Source organism: Artemia franciscana, chromosome 7 (assembly GCF_032884065.1).
Source record: "Artemia franciscana chromosome 7, ASM3288406v1, whole genome shotgun sequence".
Classification (NCBI taxonomy): domain Eukaryota; kingdom Metazoa; phylum Arthropoda; class Branchiopoda; order Anostraca; family Artemiidae; genus Artemia; species Artemia franciscana.
The window spans coordinates 6,866,599-6,873,988 of record NC_088869.1 but is presented as its reverse complement, the minus strand read 5'-3'; positions in this window follow the sequence as shown (position 1 = coordinate 6,873,988).

The following is a 7,390-nucleotide window of genomic DNA, read 5'->3' as shown; positions in this document are numbered from 1 at the left end:
GGGGGGCTGCAAAGTGCCCCCAACAGCTAATTATAAATAATATATAATAAATTCAGGCTAAGATGTCAGACTAAGACATTTAATTATGACAGATTGTAAAATTCCAATTTGATTGTCTTCAGAGTAGATCAGATTACAAAGTCGAAACCCTGATTTGAAGTTTTTTAGTTTTGGTATATTTTCTTAGCATTTACTATGTCGATTCCATAATTCCAGTTTTAAGAATGCCCAATGCACAAATTTCAAGGCTTTCTTGTTTATACGGCCATTTAACGAAGTTGAACTAATCAACACGTATAATACATTGAACGGGGGTCTATATGACCATTTAATGAAGTTGAACTGATCAATACGTATTATGCATTGAACTTATAAAGAATCTGGGATTAACAAAAAAATAATCCAAGTACTTTTTAACTATATTCGAACTTATTTACGAGTACAAAACTTGATGTCTAAAAGTAAAAAAAAAGTTCAACAAAGAAGAAACAGCTTAAAGATACAAAACCTAAATACAAATGTTTCTAATACCTACATTTATCTATAGACTGAAAGAAAGCAATATTTCATGAAAAAACTCAAATTGCACACTACATCTATGGCTTGTTGTCAGGAGCGGATACAGATTTAATATTTGGAAGGGGATCAATTTTTTTGCCCCTCTGACCCAGTAGGTAAGAACAATTTTTGATCTTCTAGGGGGGCAAGCATCCCTAAGACCACCCCTGAATCCGCCCCTCCTTATTGTAGACAAAATATTACAGTTACAGTTAAGGCACATCGTTAAGGCCATTCTGAAGAACAGTACCGGAACCAAGAATTTACCCACAGTGAGGATCGAACTTGATTCTTATTTAGAGTCAGATCGAAACTGTTCACAAAATTTTCTAACTAGTTTCTGAAAAACTCTCATTTTCCTCTATTTATTTCTTTCGTGTCTCGTTTCCAAGGAAATATTGAAACAACCTATTTTTAAACGGTTTTATATTCACATAAACTTGAAAGTAAAAAATGAAATTTGTATTTTCTGCTACCAAAAAGCTATGAAAAAGTTGAGAAAAAAGGTGAAAATGAGTGGTTTAATATTCGTGTTCGCATTGAAGTTTGCGCTGTCAGAAATGTCCTTGATCAGTTGTAAGATACGTCATTACCGCCCCATACTTACATTTCTTAGTTTAAAAATTCAAAGTTTTTCAATTGAGATAAAGTAGTTTTTCAAAGTAGTTAAAAAAATTTGTTTCCACCTTTTAACGAATTTGGAGATAACATAACAATTATAGATATTTCTATTTTAATTTTAACAGTCTGGTAAATCATACAGTTTCACCCATAGGGTTTACAAATTTCAAACAAATTGTCTGACTGTTCAAGGATCTTTAATTATTCAATAGTACGTACCTCGTCTTCTAATTGATGTCATAGGTTCTTTTTTTTTCAAAAGAACCGTTATCAGCTTTTTTCTTGTGTTTTTTAGCACATATAATCAAAACCTCAGATTAAACGCATTACCTTTTAAAATCCTATACAAACCCAAGTTGAAATAACCGGAATTAAATTATCAATTAGTTAAAGTTAATTGATTCATGTAGTCATCGGAGCTAAGTCTTACCACAGGAATTCGGTGAAATTATTAAATTGTTAAGAACACAAGATGTGTTCTTAAGCTGTGTATAAGGCTTTCCAAATTTAAGAATTTTATTCAAGTATTGTTTTTATTTATTTTCCGTAGGGGGAAGGAATTTTGGTACTTGTGTATTATACGCCACTCACTCAAGTTTACGCTGTGTAAATCTTGAGAACAAACCTGTTTCTTCGTAAGTTTCTTTCAGCTTAGCATGAGACAAGACAAAGACGAGTGACAGAATAGATGGGAAATACATAATTTGGGCTATATATTTGCACAGAAAGGGGGGTAAAGTATTTGGACACTTTGAAGTCAGAAAACAAATCATACTTCATAATATGAAGAATAATAGTACATAGCATATACTGCAAGCAGACCCGCTATAGATTACCCCCCCCCCCCCCGTGGACAAATACATAGCCCAAATTTATTTCTAAAGTAACGAAGAAACCTGTTTGTTCCCGAATTTCACACATCTTAAACCTGAGTGAGTGGCTTACAATGCACAAGTACCGGAATTTTTCATGGAGAGAGCCGGATTTCCCAGTATTATTGAAAACAATCAGTAATTAAATTAAAAAAAAACAAGTTTTTTCAATTGAAAATAAGGAGCAACATTAAAACAAACAGAAATTATCATGTATATGAAAAGGGTTGCCTCCTCCTCAAGACCTTGTTCTTTAAGCTAAAGTTTTTTTTATAGAATTTTTTAAAACAAAGCTTATTGTTTTAATTAAACAGTCATTGTATTTCAGGAATCGTTCTTAAAGAATTAGGACAAAAACTCAAAACTTGAGCGTTAAGAGCAATGTCTTGTAGAAGGGGCAACTTCTTTCATATGCGTAATAATTTCTGTTCGTTTTAAGTTTGAATGTTGCTTCTTACTTTCAGTTGAAAAAATTGGTTTTTAAAAAAAATCTAATTTCTGATCGTTTTCAATTATACCGGGAAATCCGGCTCTCTCCATGAAGAATTCCGGCATTTGTGCATTTATGCCACTCGCTCAAGTTTGCGATGTGCAAAACTCGAGAACAAACCGGTTTCTTCATTACTTTAGAAACAAATTTGGGCTACATATTTACCCACTGGAGGGGGGGGGGCTGAGTATAGAGGGATTGCTTGCAAAGTGTGTTAGGTACTGTTATTCTTCATATTATGAAGTATGAATTGTTTTCTGATCTCGAAGTGTCCAAATACTTTACCCCTCTTTCTGCGCAAATATATAGCCCCAATTATGTATTCCCCATCAATTCTGTCACTCGTCTTTGTCTTGTCTCGTGCTAAGCTGAAAGAAACTAACGAAGAAACAGGTTTGTTCTCAAGATTTACACAGCGTAAACTTGAGCGAGTAACTCAAGTACCAAAAATTCCTTCCCCCTACGGAAAATCAAAAAAACAATACATGAATAAAATTCTCAAATTAGGAAAGCCTTGTTTTCCAAGGGGGGGGGGAGTATTTACCAATAGGGGTGTTTTCTGCGGCCTACAGATTTTCAAGTGGGGGGGGGGATAAACGCCTAGAACCAGGAACGGTGGCTCCTTGCCGACACAAGAAAGAGCTTTAGTTAGGACCTTTTTTAAACAGTGTCTCAATTTTTGTATAAAACTGTCTTTTTTTCTCATTATCTTATTATACAACTAGTGTTAACTGAAATTATATAATCAATTGGTAGATGTTACTTTATTCGTGAATTATCATTAGAAACTAATATTCATTCAAAATGTTATCTCTTTTCAATTCATATTAAAATATTATCATATTTCTTAAACATCTTTTTTTTTCTTAATTATTTTCTTGTTATCCAATTATCTTAAAATTGTATCATTATTTTTTATCTGATATATTTTTCAATATTATTTTTGCCAGAATTATTCACAAGAGACCCATAACCATACAATTATCATGCTAGTAAGCAAGAGGAAAATTTCCCTAATTTTCAAAATGAACTTACAAGTCCAGCTATTGTTTACATAATAAAGGAAGTTCAATAACCACAGGGAGGAGTTTCATCTGTGACGAAGCCTTTAACACGTTATATCTTATATAGGCTTCTATAGCCAATTAAATAAAAAACTAGTTTTTTTAACTGAAAGTAAGGAGCGACACTAAAACTTAAAACGAACAGAAATTACTCCGTATATGAAATGGGTTGTCCCCTCCGCAATCCCTCGCTCTTTACGCTAAAGCTTTTAATTGTTTTAAAAAATAGAAATGTGGCAAAGAGTCAAACTTTAGCGTAAAGAGCGTGGGATTGCGCAGGGGACAATCCATTTCATATACGGAGTAATTTCTGTTCGTTTTAATTTTTTGTGTCGCTCCTTACTTTCAGTTAAAAAAACTAGTTTTTTTTTAATTTAATTTCTGAACGATTTTGAATTAATGCATGTTTGATTTTGGCTCTCCGCAGATAAATTTTTGAAATGAAATTTGTATATTAATTTTTTTTTTTTTTTTTTGCTAAATGGCTTTCTCCTAGTTTTGATCAGACGATTTTGAGAAATGAGAGGTGGGGAAGGAGGCCTAGCTGCCCTCCAACTTTTCGGTTACTTAAAAAGGCTACTAGAACTTTTAATTTTTAATGAGCGTTTTTATTATTAAAAAATATGCGTAATTTAAGAATTAACTTACGTAACAAACTTTTATGTTCTTATATTATTATTATGTGTACGATAGGGTTTGTACCCTTGTTAGTACCTCGCTCTTTACACTAAATCGTAAGTTTTGTCCCAATTCTTTAAGAATGACCCCTGAATCAAAAAGGCCGTAGAATAAATAGTTGAAATTACTAAAAATACTTTAGCATAAAGAGCAAGGTATTTGTCTCTTCCTAAATACCTCGCTCTTTATGCTAAAGTATTTTTAGAACCCCTCATATACGTAATAATCTCTGTTCGTTTTAAATTTCAATGCTATTCCTTACTTTCAAGTGAAAAAACGTTTTCATTGTTTATTTTATCATTGTTTTTATAGTAATGCTAGAAAATCCTGCGCCCTTTTCATTGAGTTTTTCTTCCCCCATGACATATTCCTCCAATAAAATATCATCCCACACAGCCCCCTCCAATCAACCCCATCCCCCAAACTAATTTAATTAATTAAAATTATTTGCAACCGGAACCCCTTCCGATAATCCCCAGACCTTATATAAGGGGGCCACTATCGAAAAGAAAATTGAGCTTGCTGAATGGAAGCAGTCGACAGACCGCTAAAGTAAATCTCAGCCTAGATAAACATGTTGTTGGTATTGGTGTAGCACGTGGTTACCGCTTGAGTAACGGTCTAATCATTCTCGGCCTTAAGCATCCGTTAACCTCTGTAGCTGTACTGAGTGGATGAGTGTGATTGTATGCAGAATTGGAAACCTTTATAACAAGGAAAGTTGACTAGCATGCCAGTGGGAGACCCACTGGGAGAGAGAGAGAGAGGTATTCCCTTTCATTTCCACTTGGTCTTGTCTGGTAATGTTTTGGTCTGTTTGTTGTCACGGCAAACCTTGCCTTAACTACACCATTGGTGTGTCAAACTTTGACAGATCAAAACTGTCACTTCTCTTTTGTATTGAGAAATCGGGCGAGAGTTTTGCCTCAATGTATGAGTGAAATTGGCATCGATACGGCTAGTTGGTCACTAGCCAGTCAGTTGGCTTGATTCCATGCTCCTGTTGGAAAAAATGTTAAAAAGTGAGTTTAATTAATTAAATTATAAATTTGCAACCGGAGCCACTGCCGATAATCCCCAGACCTTATATGAGAGGATCACTATCGAAAAGAAAATTGAACTTGTTGTATGGAAGCAGTTGACACGGGCTAAAGTGAATCTCAGCCTACATAAACATGTTGTTGGTATTGGTGTAGCACAGGGTTACCGCTTGAGCAACGGTCTAACCATTCACGGCCTTAAGAATCCATGCACCAGTGTAATTGTACTGAGTGGATGAGTGTGATTTTATTTGGAATTGGAAACCTTTATAACAAGGAAAGTTGACTAGCATGCTAGTGGGAGACCTAGTGGAAGAGAGAGAGAGGTATTCTCGTTCATTTCCACATAGTCTTGTCTGGTAATGTTTTGGTCTGCTTGTTGTCACGGCAAAGCTTGCATTAACTACACCAATTGGTGTCTTTGAAAAAAACTTTGACAGATCAAAACTCTCACTTCTCTCTTGTATTGAGAAGTCGGGCGAGAGTTTGGCCTCAATTTCTGTATGAAATTGACATCAATACGGCTTGTTGATCACTAACCTGTTCATTCGGCTTGATTGTGTGCCCATGTTGAACAATGTCAAAAGTATGTTTAATTAATCAAAATTATAAATTTGCAACCAGAACCCCTGCCGATAATTCCCAGACCTTATATGAGTGGGTCACTATCGAAAAAGAAAAATTGAGCTCGTTGAATGGAAGCAGTCGACACGGGCTAAAGTGAATCTCAGCCTAGATAAACATGTTGTTGGTATTGGTGTAGCACATGGTTACCGCTTGAGCAACGGTCTAATCATTCACGGCCTTAAGAATCCGTGCACCTGTGTCGCTGTATCTAGTTGATGAGAGAGTTGAATAGACATAATAAGGAATGGGTAATGGGCTAGTGTGCCAGGAGAGACCCCAAGGAGAGAGAGCCAATGGGCCCTTTAGTTCCTTTAGGGCTTGTCTGGTTATTTTAGCCCAATTGTTTTCACGGCAAGGCTTGATCAGTTGCACTTAAAAGTGAATTGTATCACACAACTCATAAAGGAACATTTTCTTGTGGAATTGTGTCAAGGAAAAGTCTGTTTAAAATTGAAATAACGATGCAAGACTCATCCAAGGCTCTTTTCCTATGTCAAAAGTTTTAGTTTTCGAGGGTAATAGCTACGTATGTTGAAAAAATGAAGATATTAGACTATTTTATAATTGCAAATGGTAACGAATGTGATTAAAGGCTCTTTTCCTATGTCAAAAGTTTTAGTTTTCGAGGGTAATAGCTACGTATGTTGAAAAAATGAAGATATTAGACTATTTTATGATTGCACATGGTAAAGAATGTGCTTAAAGGCTCTTTTCCTATGGCAAAAGTTTTAGTTTTCGAGGGTAATGCTACGTATGTTGGAAAAATGAAGATATTAGACTATTTTATGATTGCACATGGTAAAGAATGTGATTAAAGGCTCTTTTCCTATGTCAAAAGTTTTAGTTTTCGAGGGTAATAGCTGCGTATGTTGAAAAAATGAAGATATTAGACTATTTTATAATTGCAAATGGTAACGAATGTGATTAAAGGCTCTTTTTTATGTCAAAAGTTTTAGTTTCGAGGGTAATAGCTACGTATGTTGAAAAAATGAAGATATTAGACTATTTTATGATTGCACATGGTAAAGAATGTGATTAAAGGCTCTTTTCCTATGTCAAAAGTTTTAGTTTTCGAGGGTAATAGCTACGTATGTTGGAAAAATGAAGATGTTAGACTATTTTATGATTGCACATGGTAAAGAAAGTGCTTAAAGGCTCTTTTCCTATTTCAAAAGTTTAGTTTTCGAGGGTAATAGCTACGTATGTTGAAAAAATGAAGATATTAGACTATTTTATAATTGCAAATGGTAACGAATGTGATTAAAGGCTCTTTTTCTATGTCAAAAGTTTTAGTTTTCGAGGGTAATAGTTACGTATGTTGGAAAAATGAAGATATTAGACTATTTTATGATTGCACATGGTAAAGAATGTGATTAAAGGCTCTTTTCCTATGTCAAAAGTTTTAGTTTTCGAGGGTAATAGCTACGTATGTTGGAAAAA